Raw genomic sequence first — 22,295 nt, forward strand, 5'->3', positions numbered from 1 at the left:
ATTGTTGTTGTCTCTTAATCTTTTAGTACAGAAAAAAAATCACTAAAGCTGCTTTTTGCTACAATTCAAAAAGCATAATGACAAAATTTCAGCATCTAGATAAACTGTAATGAAAGGATTTATTTTTTGTCCAGCCTGCCAGTAGAAAGGGGGAAACTTAAAAAGCAGTTCTATTAAATGGAAGTCTTTGTATTTAGTTTTTCAACGAGGCAAAATGCATTCTTTAGCTTAACATCAGTCTGTCTAACAAATATTCAAAATAAGACACTGTACATCAGCCTGTGGACAGGCATCTGTTGCTTTGTTACTGCTCACCCCACTCATTTTAGTAATGCCCTAATGCTTCTTTCCCCTTACTGGAATACTTGACAACTGTTTTCTAAATTATTTTCCTTCACTGACAAAGAAAACAGTGCCACTTTTATGGCTGTGTCAAACAACATTTTGTCATAGAGAGGCTATCTCTTTCTGGGGGGGGCGGGGGTTGAGCATCTCAGAATTGCTTTGATCAGTGTGAACTTGCCAACAATGTACCATTGATGCTACTCTGACTCTCTCGGGAAGCCATTGCATCCCCATCCTCTACTGATGATGCGTATCTGTGCACTTGTGCAAAGGAAAGGAGAGAGTGTCATCTGCCACTTAGAGAGCATGGGAGTTCAGAAGAGAAAATGACACGATTACGATCCTGCCTTTCCTTCCCATGTGCAATACAGAAGTCAGCAATCCTTTATAAATGAATAATAAATGATAATTTAAGAAGTTTAATGAAAAGTGAGAAAATTTATACCGGGGTTGTCATTAAAACATACTGTCACTGGCAGGTAAACTTACTGTGATATTTGAGATTATATTTATTCGGAAATGGACCACAACACAAACATGTCAGTAGAGATCAGTGATGCAGTCTGCCTACCTGTGCATTTTGGAATATGTCCCTTACAGAAAAATCTGATGGTAAATGTTTTGGTAAATGATCCTGCTTTTTTTTGGTGATACTTACTGTGACTAGTGTTGGAAAGAGCTTTAATTTCTTTCATTTATTTTTCAGTAATTTTTAACCACTCACGGAACAGTGAGACACACCTGATGAACACTATTTGTTTATTTTTAGTGGTTCTTTTTAAACTTTATTTAACCAGAATTCTAGGGAAGGAGATAGATTACCTGATTCTCTACATATGTATTTTCTCCATACATTCTGTAGGGTATTTCTTTAAGATACATAACTTTACAATGTCTTTGAACAGTTTGAATGAAAATGTTGTACAACATAGTTCTTTTCAGATGAACAATTCAACATTTGGTGTGTACCTGTGAGAGGAAACTAGAATAAAAAGGATCGTATCCTCATCGTGATCTGAACATGTGTTTTCCATTCATGTCATTGGAGGCCCTGTCATGGATCAAGGACAGCACACAGTTTAGGTACAGAATTACAGATAGCAGTGCATTAGACTTCAGAGTGAGCTGTAACTAGGAATTCAATTCTGTGAGCCTTCTGTACACGTGTAACTTCATGAAGCTAAATGTGCAGATTATTTTCACAACGAGACTCTGCAATGGTTAAAGAAAGTTGCTCTTGTGTGTTTTAATCTTTTCTATTATTTAGACATGAAGGAGATGAACATTATTAAAAAAAAAAAAAGAAAAGTTAGTCACTGCACTTTAATAAAGAACTCTTAAATCTGTCTTCCTGTTTTATCACAATCCAGAAATAAACCCAGGTGCTCTGTTAAAATCTCTGTTCATTTCTGAGCACTTAGACGTTATGGGCCTGTATATGATTTTATGCATAACTCACTGAAAGCTGTTTTTCATTGTTTATCCTGGAAGCCAGTGAAAAATTATGGTTGCTTCCAGTATGCCTCTGAATTTTTGTATTTTTTTGAACCAGAAATCTCAAAATGAAATTTGGGCAGTGTAATTCAACATGGAATTAAATTGGAGGAGAAATGTTTACAAGACTTCTTGCTAATTGGAATTGCCGACTTTTCCATAGGAAAAGTAGCAACACAGTACAATAAAAGATAATTTGATCAATAAAGTAACATTTTGAAAGGAATTATTTTTATTTACATGAAAATTTGGCTTCCCAAAGTGTTCTGTCTTCTTTGCTTTCTCATTAAGGGGAAGGAAAACCAACACAAAAACCCTGAACAAAACTCCAAACAAACCTGAAGATGTTATTGTCAGATCTTTTTATGCAGATTGATTTCCTTTTAGCATATTCATTGCCCTTTGCCTACACAGAATACAAGATCTTGCATTCTGTACTTCAGTTTTATTGCTGCTTTCAGAGGGACATCTTGTGAGATGTTACGGCTCTTGCAGAAGTACAATGGCAAAATGTCATTTTATGATAGATCATTATTGATATCCTTTATTTATTTATGCCTTTCCTCATTTCTCTTTCCCTACAGTTTTTCCTGCTCTCTTTCTATATCTGAACATATATATACAAAGAAAAACTCTTCTTGGTAGTAAGTGAATAATTAAAACAATCTTGATTATGAGAGACCAGAGGAAGAAATGTGGGGCAGAGAGAGAAGCATCTCTTCAAAGGATGGCTGAATGTAGGTGCTGACATGCAAAGGGTTCAGTGTTTTGTATTTCAGTGTGGCTGTATGTAAAAGCATGATAAAATGTGTGATTCCTTGGTTTATCATATGGAAAGTTCTGAAAAGCATCTGTTTGATCTCTACTTTGTGCAATTTCTTAACCAAGGCATTGCTAATATTTAAAAAGGATTCTTCAGTGTATTTTTATTCTTTTATCTCAAATATGAGCTTTGTGTTTATTTGACAACACAAAAATCAAGAAAAATGGATAAATTAAACTTACAGAATGCTTGAATAGTTTCTCTCCCTCCACCCCCCTGACTTAGCAGACAAAAAATAATCAACTTGGGCTTCAGTGAGTTGTTTAAAAATATTTAATACCATGAACCTGTACCACTGTGTTCAAACTTAGCTCTTAATTAAAAATACGCCAAGTATTTCTTTTTCTTGCAAGAATTCTCTAAAACTTAATTTTTATGGCAATCTATAAAATAGAGTTCCTATGAAAACAGTCTCCTTAGAAGTGGTATGTTTCTGAGTAGTGGGCATAGGAATTTTCACATTTCCTAATGTAACTTTCAGTGGCTGTTTGTCCCCTGAAGAGTTTACTTTTTAAAATACATCAGTTTGATAAGAACATCTGAAATAGGGAGGTAGGAGGTACAAACTAATGAAGAATATGCAAGGAAAAAAAAAAATTGCTTCCAGCTGGCTTTATATAATCAAACTACTATTAAAATGAGGAGCTCTATTAGTAAGGCTTTGATTATATATTTCCTTCCATTTCTAAATAAACACCATAGTCTTTAGAAAAATAACACCTAAATGAGTTAAGTGTGACAGCCCTCACTCTAGGCAGGGGAAAATATAAAGAAGTACCAACTCTTCTACCCTGCCTTAATGCCCCACAGCAGTTGACATTGCTGGAATGCCTCCTGCAGCTGGTGGCATATGACTGTCATTTGCAGGCAGGATATACGGAGAGTTTACACAATGGAGGCATTCATGAAAGTGTTCCTCATCTGGGACTCCTGCAAGCTCTCATTTTATTGACCTTGTCAGAATTTAACTGGTAGGCTGTCAAATTATGTGTCGCTTTATCTAATATTAGGGGTTTTTTTAAATGAGAATGCACGGAAGAGGTGTTGTGCAAAGCAGGTATAAAAAGCAAAATCAGCTTCTGGCTTACTGTTTCTACTCCAGGAAAAACATAATAGCTGTTTAGGAACTTCATCATTTGTGCTACAAATTGTAAGGGTTTGGGGTGGAGTGGGTTTTTTTGAGCATTCAAAGCCTTAAACAAAAGTCTGTTTCCTAGATTACCATAACCCTCAAGTGTCACTCAAACATTGATGTACAAACAGTTTTATGAAACAGCTCAGTCTTTAACTGCTGGTGTTTTAAAGGGTAGCAGGAAAAATGCTCTCATTATACAAGCTTCTCCAAAAAAAGATTTATTTATATGCTTTGCTGCATCATTATACAGAATGCTATAAAGAAATGCCTGATACTTAACAGTTTTTATAATGTTCTGCAAACAATGTAATAATCTGAGAGGTGATTGATTATTATAAATATGTTCTTTATGTCACAGATTGGCTGCTTATTAATTCAATGGTGTTGAGGCATGACTTCTCCAAAGCCATAATTTGCATAAAAAAATAAAATGTATGCTCAGCTTCGATGATATCTGGGAGAGAACTGGTTACAGCAGCAGACAGCATGCCAAAACATGGACTTCATGCAGGTGGAGCATACTGAAAGAAAAGTACCTTACTCTGTGACTTACTAATTTTGATATATCCTCCTATCCTCTAGTCCATTATTAATGCAATACTAAATTTCACTTCAGGGTTGGGGGAAATAATCAGAGAGGGTGTAAGAATGAATGATCAAATTGTTTTAAAGAAAAAAATTTTAACCTGGATGCTATAAATCACTTAATTTCTGAGAGAAAAAAAACCTTCAGCTTAACCTATGTGTTTTTGTTTATGTATGAAAATAAGGTATGGCATCTGTCTGTCTGCCATAGGATCTCATTATCACAGATTTTACTCATTATATTTTCTTATCTTGCTTCTACTTTTAAAAATGTTGGATTTCTACTAGCATAGTGACAGCTGAATAGTAAGCACTGTTTCACATTAAGAAATGTATACGGCTGACTGTGTTTGTCTTGTGCTATGTATAATGTCCAGTTTCTTCCCACTTTACCTCTCTCTTTCCAAGAATGCAAAATAATTTTCAACACAAAAGACAATGTCATATAAATAGAATAGTATTACACTATTTTGCAAGACCTCCTGAAGTACTGCTTTGCAGTCTACTGAGATGTTGATTTTTCTCTGCAGGAATAAATAAGAAAGACAACTTAAACATTTTAATTCACCTGGAAATGTGTATATTTTTGTTTTACTTTTTGATGTAGTATTTGAAATACATTGCCTTCCTTTAAATATTTAAAAAATAAAATCAGTTGCATGAGCTGTAATATTAAATTATTATTTAGCAAATCAAAAATAAGTTATTTATAAGAATTAGACAAATGTAGACTGTCTCTCATGATAAGTGTATTTTCATTCCAAGGAAAATACTACTTCTCCAGTTTTGGCATAGCACTCATTGTAAAGTGGTATTTTTTGTTCTCCTTATACAGTGAGGAATAATTAAACTACACATGTACTGGTGTATTTTGTTGTTATTGAGGGTAGCTTCATTAGTGGCTTCTTGGTCTGATTGTCTAAGAAGAGAAGAAAAAGCTGAGTTTTAGGACATGACCAAGGTTGTGGAAAATGTTCAGGCAGGAGTAAAAATGGTTCGTGAATTTCCTACATCATCAGGCTTACCCGGCAATTTATCGAAAACAATTTCTATCTGTTTTTTTTCCATTGTGAAAGCTCGCTTGAGGTAGTCAGCCTGTCAGTACACAGGTCAAACCCAAGGTATCGCAAATTCTTCTGCTGATACAACAGGTTTCTGTGGAAAAACAATACTTAGCAGCACTAGAAAATTATAGTTTTAAGTGCCTGATCCTGTTCTCACTGAAATCAATACAAGTGTAGTCTATAATCACAGAACTGCTCTGAGGGCTTTTCCTTCAGTCCTTCCTTAGGAGGAAGTAATTTGCATTTTGCATATCTGAAATACATATTAAGTGAAGAAATAATGGTAGAAGTAAAATTTGGGGAAGGGATTAGAGCATTGTACTCTAGTTTCAAATAATGCAATATTTGTAGAAGTATGACCTTTAAAAACTAGATTCTTCAAAATTTTAATTACACATTTAAGAGAAACTGCATGGTATATGCCAGCTGTTTAAAAAAAATAATCTTCTGATAACCAGTGTTAGGTGTTTTTTTGTTTTAAAATGCAGTTTTATTCTTGCATAAAAATGTATGTTTCATTAACCTATATCTTCATTAACAAAACCTTTCCAAAGGCAATGGAAGGGAATGCTTTAACTCATAGTATAGACTGCAGTGATCTTTAAAACTAAAACAACATCACAAATCCCCCAAACAAAGTTAATGCAACTTTAAACACTTCTAATTGGTATTTATGTATTTTTTGTGTGAAAATTGCTTAGACGTGAAATGATGTCTTTCTCCACATTCTTACTCATGTAAATCATGTTTTCTATTATTTTTCAAGTTGCATTTTTAAGGGCCTTTTTTAATGATACCAAACTGAAATAAAGCTTTTCTAACATGTAAAGTATATGAAGTATGTAAATATGTAAAATGCATATAGTAAAGCTGTAGACATAAAGCAAATTTTTAAATGACTGGGTTTTATTTTTCTGAACCTGTCCCTTCTGTACCAGTTCCCCCACCCCTTCCAAAATTTAGCAGTGGTCAGGTGTGGCATTTTAATTCTGTCCACTGACTTGCATGTACATGTTTATACACATACAAAATGTAAAAAGAAAACTGACTAAATGTGACTTCAGGGAAAAGAAGGGAGTGGTGGGCTTAGATACCAGCTGGAGCTTGATGCATGTGTTCTCTTCTGTGGCACCATTTTGTTGTTGATGTGGGAATGTAGCTAAACAGTGGCTACAGATGCTCCACTAAATAAGGATCCACATAAATTCCAGCTGTGAACCTGTGATTCATCCTTCCCTGCACAAAAGCTATGTTTCCATATGTCTCATTATGTTCCATATTTGATTTTATCACACACTGTGTGCCAGTCTGAATCTCGACTACATGCTTTTTATGAATCCTGTAACCCTCTCTCACTTTCTCCTTTGAGTTAGAGTCATAACGTACGCCAGCCTCCATGCAAAAAACCCACATTATAGTAATTCAAGATCCTTGTAAATAATTTTTTAATGAATGAAGTACATGAATAATGTATCTATCTAACCACTGTAACACAGAGTCTGGACATATCTATAGAAAATCATAGTAGCCCTTGAAAAGTATTTCTCTTGAAGCTAACTCTGCAGTCCTGAAAATGATCAGACTTCTAAATAATTTCCTGTTTTGTCTTACCTTAGCTACTCTAAATGGATTTTTGTGATATTATTTGTAATCATTTCAGGTATCTAGTGTACATAACTACTCTTTATGATTTTTATTATGTAATTCATTGCTAAAGACTCCATTTTGAGTTACGAATAATATTCATTGTTAAACCATTTATGCTCTCTGAGGCTCACTGAAAAGAACTGCAAAACTGTCACTGGTTTCAGGGAAACAAATAAAAGATGTTCACTAATTACTTTTTTTTTAAAAAAATATTGCTCTTATCTTTTATATTCTTCATGTTGTAACTCAGAATATTTTTTTATTCTGCAGCCATAATTTATATATGGAAATTGGCATCTAGAAATCTAGGAGTTCATGGCCTCAAGAGCATACCAAACTCCAAAGTTTAAGATACTAAATAATGAAGTAAGGATTTAAAAAATGCTAGGTGAATTCCAGTATAGGCTTTTGAGTCAGCTTATTGTGATACAGTTAGGAGAAACGTGGTCCCTTACCTCCTAAGAACTGTAGTGTTGCTAGAGCTTTGCAGCAAATTTTACATATAAGACTTTATTGACTGTCATAAAACTACTTAGAACAAGAGACAGAAACCAGCATTGTTGGGTTAGACATCTCTAGTCTAGAAAATATCTGTCTTCGTGAAGGTAAAACCTCAGAGGCTGCAGCAATTATTAAAGTCATATTTTAAGTACTGAGGTTTGTCATTGGCTTTTGTAAGTTTTTGAAGCCAATGTTTGTAGCTCCAGCACAAATTTTAAATGGCTTATCAGGAACTGGATGAAATGCTTGTAGTCTTCAGAAGTTATTGTGCAGATGTTGCAGCAGTGCTGTAACTTCCATACTAGTCAATTGCAGTATACTCATCTACATGGGCAGTAGTAACTTTGTTGACTGAAGAAAAGTGCTGTGAACACAGTTTTCTCAAATAAGGTGTATCAAAGGAAATACTGGTATCTCCTATAAAGAAGCATCATTCATCTGTGTGCAGAATTTGACATCTGGTGCTTTGTTGTCTGTTGTGATCCAAGGAAAAATAAGTCTGCTCATAATTGAAATTCTCCAGGCAAGTCAGATAGCCACATTATACCAACATTTTTGAACAGAAGGAATAGATAATTAGTTTGTATTTTAAACTGAAGGTCACTGTGTTATAGATTTCTGTGCAAACAAAAATAGAAAACATCTAGTTAAAACCATGAGTAAGTGGAGCCGGTTTTCAGCAGTGTCTGAAGCACTGTTGCATTGAACCACTGGTCATTGTAAAATTCCAATCAAAATGCAGGTAAGGTTAGCATAAACATAATAAGGTGTTGGTATGTTTCCAGACCTGTATAGAAGACTTTAACTGGAGAAGAGGCTGGAGATTAACAGTTTGTTTTACAGCTAGGTTAAGTATTTCAAATCAAGTGTCTGGTGCTGCTTGTAGCAAAGCATTTGCAAAGTGTGTCGGTGTGACGTTGGTATTCTGTGTTCAAGAAGTTCAGTATCAATACAGCTGTACTTACCACTTTTAGCAACCTCTTGACTGGGAATTAGATAGAATACCTTTAATTTGGGCACGAGGCTGGGGGAGAGTACTGGGATGGCAGTATAATTTCAGATGCTATTAATTTTCACAAAATAACATTTGTTTGCTTTGTCTTGCCAGATACTCTAAAATGCTTCTCCTCATTTCACTTGCCAGGCTGTTTTTATATTATCATTTCCTTCTCTACTGTGTTTATCTTTTCTGAAAATGGTGAATGTAAGCTATTACAGACTGGGTGGGCGGCACACATTTGCACAGTAACTTTTAAAACATAGAGCAAGCATTTTATTTGGGTTTTGAAAACCGCTGAGAGAACTTAATGCAGCTGCTGTCATGGCATCAAAGTGAAGCATGTAAAAATCTCACTTTCTATTCTAAATAACCTTAGGGCTGTTGAGTCAGATATTTCTGGGATGACGTGTTTTGCACAGCAGTGACAGTGGCATTGAGTATTTATAGTAAATCTTAATGTTCCACTGAATCTGTTCACTCTTTTATGAGCTTCACAAAGTACTCATCCCTCACAAAATGTCAAGTTAAAACATGTCACTTTGCCATAGTTGAAATTACTTACTTGTTTTTAATCAAGAAGCAACTCTTAATGGGCTGTTTTACTATAGGCAGTAAGAAAAGGAGTTTTCCAGTTTAGCAGCAAGTAGTTCTTCAGACCCATGATTTGCCATCATTTCTACTTCTCATCCAGCAATGTAAAAAGGGTTGCATGATTAAAATCTGAGGATGCTGAATCAGGATGCTGGTGCTGCATATCTTGCACCAAGTAGAGTTAATAAGTTTTAGGAATATCTAAGCCTTTTTTTGATGGATGCTTTTCAATTCCATTAGGCAGTAGTCCTTTGTTTCCTAGGAACTTTACTGTATCTGTGATTTCTGTCACCAGCAGAGGTGGTCATGATGTTAGTAAAGGTAATTTGTGGTACAATGCTTCTTTGACTGTAGTTTTTTCAAAACTCAGGATGAATTTAAGATGAAAGGTGCCATGTATTCAACATTATCTTTGGATCCTATTCTGTGAATTAGAAGGCTTTCTTAACTGGAGGCACTCAAAGGCTCAAGCTGTACAAGTTCAGTGAATTTAATTCATATTCTTCTTAGGACTGAAATGGCTTTTCAGTTTCTAGGCCAGTTAATAATCCTCCTTTTAACTATGCTGTACATATCGCAGATGGTGCTTGACGGACTAGTCAGTGTCTCAAAGGTCACCACAACACTATTAGCTAGATCACTATGCCCTTTGTTTCTTGAGGATGCTTCTGCTACAGTACTTGTTACTTGAAAAAGATTATAGGAGTAAAGTTTGCATTTTGTTTTAAAACCTTAACCACTTCTCTCCTCACCAACACGTCCTTCAAATGTGGAATTGTTTCTTGCCAGTGAAGTGCTCTGGACTTCAGCATTCTGCTGATGCAGGTAGGGCTGGTGGTCTCATTCAGCTGGGTGGGGTTTTTTCTGTGAAGATATAACAGTTGCGGTAACTGATGTTTTAATTTTTTATCATATTTGCTTCTTGGAGCTTCTATTATGCTCTGAGGGCTTATTTCAGCACCTGAGAAACAGGAACTTCTAAAGTCTTCTCGAAATTTTTGTGGCCAAAGACCTATGTGTTCCTTCTGCATAACTTGAAAACACTGCAATAACAAGAATGTTTTAAAAGCAAATAGGAAAAAGCAAGTCTTTGAACTCTGTTGTTGCTTAATTGAAATATTTACAACCATAACCACAAAAAGCTGCACACCTTTGTCATAGCTGCAGAAACGTACCATGAAAATTCTGTTTTCTGTGGGTTAATGGATGTTTATCAGTCTATTTTACACCAAAAGTGCTGTCATTCTTTTGTCTTGTAACTAACAGTCCACACTTCTTTTTTTTTATATTACTGAAGTAATGTTACTTTACAAGGCCAGTCTCAGATTTGGAGAGATAAGTTGCAAACTGCAATTTTCTTTCTATTTTTTTTTTTCTGAGGCAAGGACTCTTCCTGAGGCAAGTTCAGCTATGCTGTTAATATAACTCTTAAAATAATTTACTTAAATTGATTGTGCAATGCCAGACTTTTTAGAAGTTCATTCACAATACATGACCTACATGTTACTTTTTCTGTTACACAGTGAAGTGAAACTATATAGCTGGAAAATATTTTCTAATTATTTGTACATTTTCAGTAATAAATGTTCAGGTATGTATATGCTTCATTCTTATTTTGTGGGCACTTTAACTATTTTGAATATCCTGCTTATTTAGTCTCTGTTCTTTCTGATTTATCATCTTTGATATCAGCTGGAATTCCAGTTATTTACATTGCTTACATTTGTTTTATTTTTACATTAGTGATACAAATTGTGTTCTCCCATCAGTCGGCAAAAACTTAGGAAAGACTTGAACCCCTTATGGGATTTCCATTGGTGTTCAGATAGTGAAACCGTTATTAGGATTTAACTTTGTATTGTAAAGTAAGCAGCAGCATCCTAGATGAAAGAAATTTCCCATATACTAAAAGTAAACTGAATGCAGTGGTTGTAATTTCCAAACACGACACACAAATGTTCTTTTGTGGTACATGATCTTTGTCACACAGGGAAGCATGCTATAGAAGTGATTTTTTTTTTTTATTTACATGAGATATAGACAAAACAATTTTGCAAATTAATCTGGTGACTCTAAACATTTTTAAACTACTTTTCCAGTGTAGGTAATTTCCATTTTAATTAAACTGCTACAGGTTAATAGAGGAATGGGAGAGATGCTGGAAGTTAATTCATATCCAGCCAAACTCGCCTAATTTCATATATCTTTATAGTGCTCCATCTCCTTCTCCATACCTATTACTTTTAAATTGCAAGGTTCCAAGAATATCAAGAAAGCTTTACATATTTCAAAAATATTCAGTCTTCACAGAACCATTTGAACTGGCATTTCTTAGTGTCCTTGTCCCCACCCCCCTCACCCCCCCCCCGCCACACAGCTGTCACTAACAGAGGAGAAGGACTGGGGGAAGGGAAAGAGGGAACCCTGCTAAAATCGTGTCACGTAGCACTAATTCATCTGCTCTCATTAGAGTGAGCGAGGGACAGCAGTGATGGCCAAGAGCTGCACTCCACACATGACACACGAACAGTTTGGGGAATAGAAAATTGCTTTCTCAGGAAGCCCAGCCAATTAAGGACTTGACCATATTGAATGTCAAGTGTTAATTTAGGTTTTTCTTCATTTTCCCAGTAGTAATGCGGGTCCTGTGATGAGCAAATACATGTCAAGTAAAAGTTGATTGCATGAAGGACCTGGGTATTATATGTCACTGACAAGTCACAAATGTACTCTAGTCTTTTAACCCCTTAGGTGAGTCCAGAAAGGGGGGAAGGAGAGTAGCAGAGGGGGATTAAATGTGCTATAATGATAAGAATAGATATCTTTTATTAGGGAGAAGTCTGTATGGGACAGACAGGAATAGAAATTTGTCTGAGAAGTAGGATGCAGACTTTCTGCAATCAGTGCACATATGTGGTACCTTTCTGGGTTATAATTAATAAACAGACATAAAGACCCCCTCAGGATTCTTTAGGGTTTTAAACAAGCTTATGAAGCATGCATGTTATATCCTTCATAAGGTTTCATGTGAAAAGAAGAGAAAGAGATGAACAGTGCTAGAAATATGAAATACTCCTTGAGTGACCTGTTTTGAAATAAAATAATTTTGCATTTATTATGTAAAGGAAAAAAGATATTTCCAAGGTCTTTAAAAAATAAAATAAAAAAACAAAAAGAAAAAGAAAATACAAAGCCCCCATGTGAATGCATGGAATTGTAAAACACATTCATGTCAAAACCAGATTTATTTTCCATCTTGTGTGTTTTCTCTTGTGTGTTTCGCAGCTATTGGAACCCCCCACAAAAGGCCACCTACTCTCATCTTACGTTGTACCTGCCTGCACTAGGCAAGCAGGGGATGGCAGAAGCAGTAGTACTGAAGTCTAAGCAAAGTAGCATTTAGTTTTAGGAGATATGGATACTTATGTATCATCTATAGTATCTCATTTCCATTCATCAGCATATTATTTACATATGAATGTTCTGAAAATAGAGATAGTCTGTTTCTATCGTAATTGTATAATTGACAAAAAATCTCCAACCTACCACAGTGTCAATGTTGTGTAGTAAAAATACAATGAAATAGAAGTGGCAATTACGCAAGCACCTAGAAAGTTGTCCACACTTCTTTTGATTTAATCTTAAACAGTAAAAGCCACTTACATTTTCCAGGAATTTTCAGGAATTATTTGCTCTCTGTGCATTTTGTTTTGTTTGTTGATTCTAAGCCACAGATGCATAACCATTTGCTTAGAGCTGGTCAGTAAGCACTGTATCTTTGCATTAAATATTACAGAGCTGAGCCTAATTAGGACATGCTCTCCATATTGCTCCTTTGGATTCTGCTCCTCTCTGTTATGAGGCAAGGTACACTGCTACTGTCCATGCCATACATGTTCAACAGACATAAAACAGGCTTCATTCTCATGCAGGTTATTTTAAATAAATTCAAAGTTAACCAATAAAAGTTAAATTTTGAAAGAGACGTGCTTTCCAGGCAAAAGTAGTTTAGGTTTGATTAGTGTTTTCTGGACCGACATTAGATTTTCTATGCATGTGAAACAGTGCTGTCCTTATAATTAAAATGAATATGCTTTTGTTAAGAAACAGTTTCAAGTATCTGACCTCAAGACAATCAGTAATACTTTTCTTATTACAGTTCTACTTCAAGTTTGTATGGAAACTCCTTATATTTACAAGCCATCTCAAAATAAATGCAATCTTCTTCTCCCTCCTCAGCCTCCTTTCCTTTGTATTTCAGAAGGTAGTATCTGTAGATCTCAGCTGGCATTTAGGGTGGTGTTTTAATTGTAGTAGCTTCTTGTCTGCTAGGTGTGCAGAGAGATTTTGTTAAGTTTCTTTAAACTAAATTCCAGTGATGGCATCTCAGGTTGCTGATTCAAGATTTTGCTGTGCTGTGGTGTCACTTTTGACAGATGGTACCTAATGCAATCAGCCACCACTAAAGCAAGGCCTTCATTTGACCGAAGGATCCAAAGGAGGGGGAAAAAAAGGAAAAAGGAAAAAAAAGGGGAAAAATAAACCAACCTGGCTCTCTACCCAACAACTAAATAGGGCAGGCTGTTTCTGAATTGTTTTTTTCCAATGCTTAGGCAGAAGATGCCTCCCTTTGTGCATGTTTTTGATAAATCTAAGAAGTCAAATCACTGACACAGATGGATAATCCAAGTGTATAGGGTGAAGAGTTATAAATTAACACATTATTCCCTCTTAATGTGAAATACTTGAGAATGCATTTTCTGGGTCCCCTGACATCTACCCAGTGAGGGCTCGCATTGTACTTTTCAAGTGGCATTGATTTGTTAAAACGCTGAATTAGCATCTCAGGCCAGCTGCTTGTTCCACTGTTGTGTTGTTGGGTTCATTCTCTCTCCCTCTGCCTTGCTTCCTGCTGCCTTGGCCACACACAGGGCTTCAGGCTGCTTACCCCAGCTTTTCCCCTCTGTTATTTTTGCTAATCCAGGTAATGCACTCTACCAGAAGTGCCTTGCCTGAGCTGAGGAAATTAATATATTTCTCACTGCATAAAGCTTGTAGTGTGCACATGTGTGTATATGCATGTGCTTATGTGCATAATAGTTTTGGTTGGACTGGGGAGGGAATAAGTAGAGCACAGAGAAGGTGATGGGTTGCAAGGGTGAATGGCTGTGTTTACTAGCCTCATTATCTAGCAAAGTTACACATTGTTCTTTATTTAATTTGCACTGTGCTGAGGGCTTCTGTACAGCAGCTGAGTCAAAGAGGAAAGAGAGAGGAAACAGAAGAAATAGATAAGCCATGAAATGCAGTATTAAACTATGTATCTTAGGTCTGAATTTTAGAGTCTCTAGTACTTTGCCTAGTTGTTCGTTAATGAATGTCTGCGCAGATCTAAAGATAGTTTATGCTTACATATCTATATTGAAATATGCTATTTATAACCGTCTTTTTTTAATTCTGATTGTAATTAGCCCGTTTGAAGACTTTCCTTTTCCTACCCATTCTTATCTCTCAGCATATCCCTATTACTGCAATCTTACTATTCACTTTTAACATTTTCAGTGCAACTCCATACTTTATATTTCTCATGGTGACACCTGACAGATTTGTAGCTACGCCTTAATTGACTAAAGTATGCTAGTAATACATGTATTGCAGTAATGAAGACTATGTACATGAAATTAACATTACATTTCATTTAAGATGGCTAATAAAATGATCATATTTTTATCCATGATTCTTTGTCACAGACGAACCAGATTTCTAGAGCTAGTGTTGAGTAGTGAAATGATATTCTTTTATACTGCACATTCATTATCCCTGCACTATTTTGATTATCTTTTTTCTTACCATCATTTGCTGTGAGAGTTTAAGGTAATTTCTTTCCCATGCTATGCTTTTACTAATGGAAATTTCAGGAATAACCAAAACAAATATTCCTTTCTCTCTTTATTACATAACAAATTTGATTGTTTGGGATAAAGTGCTTCTGGGAAACCTTTTCTTCTTCCAGATGGATAAAGCGATACATTTTTCTATTTTTCTAGAATAAGAATGTGAGCAGGGTTCAAAATCTTAGATAAACTGGGTAAGATTGACATTTGTCATCTATTTTGTTTATAGCTACTAGCATAATCTTCTAATAATTACATAAAATTTTTTACTAATATATGGGCCATAATTTTAAAATCTTAGTTGCTATTAGCACAATGGGACATTTTTACTGTATAAAAGCATGGATTAGATTCCATGCCTGTTTACATTTTATGTTTTCAAAGGTTATGTAACTATTAGGCTTCCTACATTGTAGAAACAGAATGTTTTCTGCTTGTGAAATTATATCAGTTTTCAAATATAAAGTGAAAAGTGTTCTTTGCCTTGACGTGCTTACATTCAAAACCTAATCTCAATATAATGTCCTGGCTAAGTAATTAGTTCTGATTCCATAGAAGTATTTCTGGTAGGTAACAGTTTTAGAATTATGTTTTCATGGAGTTGAGGGGATTACAAAACTTGCGTCTTTTAACAGGGCTTTCAGAGGCTAGTTGAAAAGACTAATGTGATAAAGAAGACAGTAATTCTTCCTGTGTTTTTGCAATAACGTTAGTTTCTTCAGACAGCATTGCCAGCATTGCCACTGTAGATTTTGTGCAGCATGCAGAGGACAAACCAGGTGTGCCCTGATGTGTTACATGTTACATTACATTACACACCACTCTGAATTGCATTTGATGGTAGACGGTGTACACAGATTGCTATCATTTTAGGCAAAGAAGGTTTCTAAACCATTTGAGACTGGTTTAATCATGCAAGTGGTACACTCGGCTTAGGGGCCTGGCAGAAATGAATTCTGCCTAAATGCCCTCAGAATACCTTGTGTCAGCTATGTTAGAAATGCTGATTTTTTTTGGAGAACCTTCTTGTTGCTGTTTGAGGAAGAGGTGAAATAAGGGTAAGGACCTGCAGAAGGACTAATGGAAGAGGTGATCAGATAGAAACAAAGCTACTTACAATACTGGTGTTAAAAATTAAAAGAGAGAGGTCCCAAAATTCAATTCAAATTTATTCAATTCCTTGTCCCAAATTCAATTCAAATCTGTAAAAGTTATTCTTTAATATCAGGAATGTCTAATATCATGGATTATATCAGAGATGCTAGAAGTACTAGTGCCATCTTGCTATAGAAAAAACGTAAAATATTTGGCATTTTATTTCAAGCAGGCTCCTTCATGAAGCTATTAAGCAGTGTTCTGACTGTGGTTCTTCACTAGGGTTGTTCCTTGCACTGGTTTGATCGAAGTCTCAGTTGGTGATGTGCTCAGGTCTTCTGTTGTCATATAGAAATAAACACAGTCTTGTCCCTGCAGATTTTAGAATTTAACTGGAACACAAAAGAACAAGAAAATGTGGAGAATGGACTATCACTATGGCTAATCTGACAGTAAACATGGTCAGAGTGATCATTCCTTATAATTAAAAAAAATGCAGTTTATAATAAAGACTTTTATTTAATCTTACTGTTTTTGAGAGGCACATTCAAACTTGGGCTCTAGTGAGTCAGAGGTATACATTTGATGGGCGGTTCATTTATATCCCACCAAATAAATTTTAAGTACGTGTAAGGGTGTAAAAAGAACCCACAACATTAACCAATTCTGCCCCATTTTCATTATCCAAAAGCACTTTAAGAAAAAAAATGTGTTACATAAATTCTGTGAGATAGGACTTGGTTTCTTTGCAGAAACTAGTACCCAAATGGGGAATTAAGTTGCTACCTTGTGTACAATGGCAAAGCTGGAACTGAGTTTCTGAATGCCACTACTGTTTCTAACCACAGGGACTGTCTCTGTAGAGAATTTCATATGAAGTATTGCTAGTGTTCCACAATTAAATTCTGTTATTTCATATTTTTGTGCACTGTTTTTTTGCCAAAGGTGCCACGAGCCCTGTGAGTTCCCAGGAACAATTTGTAGACATTAGTTCATAACTATGGTTGCTCAATAAGAAAAAGCCATGAACAACAAGTTACACTGCAGCTACTTTGTCAGAGCATTTTTGTATTTTAGTCATTGCACTCTGCAAACCTCATTTCAGTAACAATTCTTCTCCTGCTTACTGAAATGACTGTCAGTATGTCAGGTCATGATCAGTTGCACAACTGTTAGTGATTTGAAATACATGCAAGCCTGCCTATGATAACCATATGGTTGTCCTGCAAGTATTGATCTAGCTTTGAAAGACAATTTTCTAGACCTTACTTAAGTGCCATTGTGGGTAAGCAAAGGAAAGAAGCACTGGTGGCCAGGCTTCAAATAAAGACTCTGTATGTCTTTGGGACATGTCTCCTTGTATACACTGCCTAGTTCCCTGGACGCACGATGTGGACATCTGTGTGTGAGCCAAAAGGTAGTTGATGGAAGTAGTGGAGTTCATTTAGTGGTCTTTCTTTCTGTGCCCAATTTACCTACCCACTACAGGCAGCCATTTGCTACCATGTCAAGTAAAGGCGAGTTTCTTCCAGAATTATGCTTCTTTCATGAACATGCATATGTTTCCACTAGTTCTGCCTGGGAAGAAGTCTGTATTCAACCACTTGGGAAAGCTTCCGTGCAGATGGTGGTATGGGAGCCCCCAGAGCCATCCCCTGGCAACCGAATAAGCAGTTCATTCCAGCTCTTCAGAGGAGAGGGAACAGAAGGGTTGTACTAGTTTGATACCTTAGCATCCAAGCCCAGTAAACTCAGTGGAGGACTGTCATTTCAGATGCTTCTCCAGAGATACAGGAACCTGAACAAGCAGCCAGAAAACTTTTAACTGAAGATATGAATTCACTCACTTGCTGTCTTCTCAGGACTCTGCAGCTGTCTCCTCTGGCACTAGCCCCTGCATTGATTCCAAATCCTAAACAGGAAAAGATTCTTATTGTTGTGGAGGAGTCATCAGACATGCACCCAGATGTTAATTCTCTTGCAGCTTCCACTGCACTTTTGTTGGTGCTAAATGTCCACCCTCTGTCAAGGAATTAGTATTATTTACATTGTTCAGAGATTCTACCTAATATTGATTCTTGGCTTTTCAATTCTAAACAGACTATTCTCTTTCTTCAGGCCATTGTCATACCCTCTCTGGTTTTGTGCCAAACTGCCAGTACTCCAGGCATCCTGCCTCAGAAAAATGGTTGACTGAGGTATTTTTTTTTTCTGAATAGCTATGTTTCCCAACGTATTCTATACGGGCAGAATTCTGACTGACAGGGTTGATTTTCTAATGTTCTACTATCTCTTTCTACCCTGTCAGCAAATTAAAGGCTAATGAACCACAGATATTTTGAGACATTTAGAACCTGCTAGCTACCTTCACCCATTCTGTCATCCAAGGATTGACTGATTAGATTAAAGAAAAAGTATCTTTTAACATGCAAGGCCACTTTACTGACCCAAGCTTAAAGAATACAGCAGGATCACAGAGTGATCTCTTCCTCATGGAAAGTGTTCTGGACTGAGGATTATTTGGAATAGCTTGAACAAGCCTTCTGTGATATGTTTAGGAAGTGGTAAGATGCCTGGAATGGTGGGGAAGTATGTACACAATAGATACCTTCGATGGTTTTTCTGTGGTGATGAGCTTCTGTAGGGATCTTTCATCTTTACCAGATGAACACTTTGTCAGCTGTCCTCCTATTCGGCATCACATTAATTTTAACTCCTTGAGAATTCTGAGGACCTGCAAAAGATAATAGATATGGTGCCTCATTTAGTGTCTTTCTAAATGCTATATTTTGTCTCTGCACCCTAATGGTTTCATGGCACTTCCTTGTATTGCTTCATGGTGTCTAGGAGGTCAAGGGAAAACAGGACACTCATAAGACAGAAAAGTCAACTAATTCTGGCATGACACTGAAGTTGTATCAAAGTCAGTCCATGAAAGCATCCATCTGAAGAGAAGACAAGAAAATATGACTGAAACTCCAAAGTGTGCCAACACTGATAGATGTTTTCAACTGTGCTCTAGAAACCCATCAACTTGTACTGTGTGTGTTTCCTAATTTTTGTTGCCATGATGATAGTGCTGCTGATACAAAAAAAAAAAAAAAAAAAGGAAGAAAGAAAAATCTTTGCTTTGGTAGCCCCAAACAGCTTTAGTCAAAATTAAATTGCATTCTTCAGCCCTGCAGCCCTGAAAGACCTCTTGATCCCTCTGCACCATAGCTGTGTTCTCTCCATCTGTAGTCTACATGCTCTTTGAGATTTGTGTCTAAGCTGCCTTTGAAAGATAATTAAGAGAAGCAGATCATATATCCTAGAGAGCACTCTGTATTTGTTTGTTTTGTAAAGATGCCCATTGCACCATACAAAAAGTTTTAGACATCCATAAAACAAATAAAAGAGTTCTGGTACTCTAGGTTATCTGCATATATATTTCAACCCAGCATCAGACAGTTTTGTCACGAGAGGCATCTAAACTTTGTGACTTCTCAAGTAAATTTTGCTCCAAAACATACTGTAACCATTAATTTTTTTCTTGTTTTTTTGAATGGATGTAACACAGTAGAGCTGTATAAAGCAGAGATAAATACAAACTGTTATCTACCCCTTATCCTCCTTTTTTGGAATTGGTATAATTCAGTAAGGCAGCCCCTCTGCCTGACTCGTCTGTGCTATGGTGAACTGTTAATAGATCTGTTAATGTTATTTTGTGATGGAATGGAGAATGAGGATTTTTGGTTTAGGTGGAAAACCATTTGGAAAGACTCAGCAGAGTTGTATAAAGCAGAATTTAGTAGAAATTACTAGTTGCCCCTTATCAGAAGGACTGAATGAGAAGAAAACCTGTTAAATGAAAAGAAGTAACTATAAATACTGACAGGTCATGTTGAGCACTAGAAAACCTGGGCCATATACATACATTTGATGTGGCAGGCATGGGTTCATAAACTCTACAGCCTTGTATATAAATGCTGAATACATCCAGATTTACTCCAAGTGCAATTAAAAGCAGGCCCTTTAAAAAGATGGCAGTTATGTTCAAAGATTTGAGTAATTTAGATGCTGAACATTTTCTGAAATACAGGAGCATGGATTTCTAGCAACAAGATCTCATTTCTTTTCAAAACAGAAAAACAGTTTCTTGGAACTTTGTGTTCTGAGTGTGTGTATTATCATCCATAGACTAAATTTAAAGTACTGTTTGCCTTCAGCAATGGAACAGCTTTAATTGCATATACACTTACTTAACTTCTGTCTTTGCTACAAATGCAATTTTTCACCCTGAACACTTACGCTGCTGTGTTATATATTCATTGTAAACACAAAGCAAACTTGACTCTGCATAGCCAAGCATTTTGAAAATTTTTTTAAGTGTGTAAGGTAGCACTCCTTTTCCTTCTGTATCGCCTAACACAAGTACTAATTGTCAAGATTATTTGCTATAGCTAGAAGGAAATTCTGTGGACACTAGAACATAATTTGTAAAACTGCAGCTTTTCTCCCTAAATAATCTGCAATTTCACGTCATGCTATAAACTAACCTGTGACAGGGTGGAGATTATAAAAATTCTGTTCTGTGGGCAGCCGAGCCCATATTTGTGCAACATTGGATCTCTGTCTCTCAAGTATGTGATGTTATCTACTGTTCACTGTGGCTGCTTTGGCATTTGTAAAATCTCTGTTTTTCTAGAAAGCAGAGAATCAGGCTTGAATTTCCTGAAACATATGCTCTAGTCAGATGAATGCGGAGTCCAGAGGAGCTGTTGCTTTCTTTTGCATTCCGGAAACATGATTCTCCATGGAAAAATAACAGGAAAATCATTTTCAAAGCCAGTGGCACAAGGCATTCTTTATTAATAGATCTATTTATCTGCTGTGCATTTTGAAAATACGGTGCTTGGATGTTGTTGTGTATTGATGAAATATCTTTCTAACCTGTGCTTATTTCCCCTGACCTCTGGATGGTTACATGAAGAGATATAGTTCCAGATGTTGTGATGTAAGAACAAGAGGCTATCTAACTAAAGCACATCTCCTGGGCTTTCAGATGTGGTAACCTCTTTCTGCTTCTCCTCTCCTGTTTGCACCCTACATTTGCTGCTCACGTGGCAATGTCTCATTCCCTTTGTGAACTCCTTGGTCAGAGGAACCTATCATCTTGGGTTGCTCTGTAAAGCATCTATGGAACCACAATGGCATGTCGATAATTAGGATAACACGATAAACAGTCACGAGGGAGTACTAGTCAACTCTCATGAGTTGCAATCAATGTTGTGTTCTGCAGAACTAGGAATGCTTTTATCTGCTAATTTGGTTTACAGACGTCTGTAATGACCTGCATGAGGGGCAGAACAAGGACACAAGGACAGTTGGCATCAGTTCCCTTTTGTGCAAATGCCAAAATATCTGAGGGGATATTCCCAGTTTTTGAAATGTTTCCTTGCCTGTTTGTTCAGTGCACTCTGTCCACCTAAATCAAAGGCAATTCAGCTGCAGAAGAGTGAAAGTGACTAGTGAAGAGGAGTAAGAACTACCAGAATTATTTTCTGTGAAGCTGGCTGTGCTGCATGGCATTCAGAACAAGACAAAGTAAGTAAATTCAGGTCTTAGAAATCGGTATGTTTTAAATAATCAAGATGATGTAAACAGTTCTTGTACCTCATTCTGCTGCATTACACTTCCAATTTTCATTTGCAGTGATCCTGTCATTACACAAAAGGGTTAACAGAGGGCAAATGAGACACTTAAATGTTTCCTTTTCCCATCAGCATTCTTTGTAAATCATCAAGGAAATACTTCTGCCTTCTCTTCCCCTTTTCTTTAGTTACAGAAAAAATAAAATGCCACTAGAATACCGAAGTGCTTGGTAGCTTTGGTAACTAGTCCCCTAAGCAAACTGTTCTGTCAGTAATCATAACCTAATTACCACAGGCAATTGGAAAGGTTGGGTTTGGTTTGGTTTTTTTTTGTTTTGTTTGGATGGGGCAGGGTACACAGGTGGAGGAAAGGTCTTTGGAGTTAAACATAGAACATGAACCAGTAACAATAGAGTATACGTTTTAAAAAATGCTGGAAAACGTTAAAAAAAAAAAAAAAGGGAGAGAGAAAATCCCCAACCACCCTC

The 22,295-nt window shown here is 36.3% G+C and overlaps 1 protein-coding gene across 11 annotated transcripts in view; it reads left to right on the forward strand.

Moving 5' to 3' along the window:
* Positions 1-22,295, forward strand: part of BNC2 (basonuclin zinc finger protein 2) — a 327,495-nt gene that overhangs the window by 101,518 nt on the left and 203,682 nt on the right. The window contains exon 1 of one of the 11 annotated variants that reach the window (XM_069879964.1): positions 3,584-3,633. The exons of the other annotated variants lie outside the window; for them this stretch is intronic. The gene's annotated coding sequence lies outside the window, so the exon portion shown is untranslated. Of the gene's footprint in view, positions 1-3,583; positions 3,634-22,295 lie in introns of those variants that run through there. 11 annotated transcript variants of the gene reach the window in all.

This window comes from Phaenicophaeus curvirostris, chromosome Z (assembly GCF_032191515.1).
Source record: "Phaenicophaeus curvirostris isolate KB17595 chromosome Z, BPBGC_Pcur_1.0, whole genome shotgun sequence".
NCBI classification, from domain to species: Eukaryota; Metazoa; Chordata; class Aves; order Cuculiformes; family Cuculidae; genus Phaenicophaeus; species Phaenicophaeus curvirostris.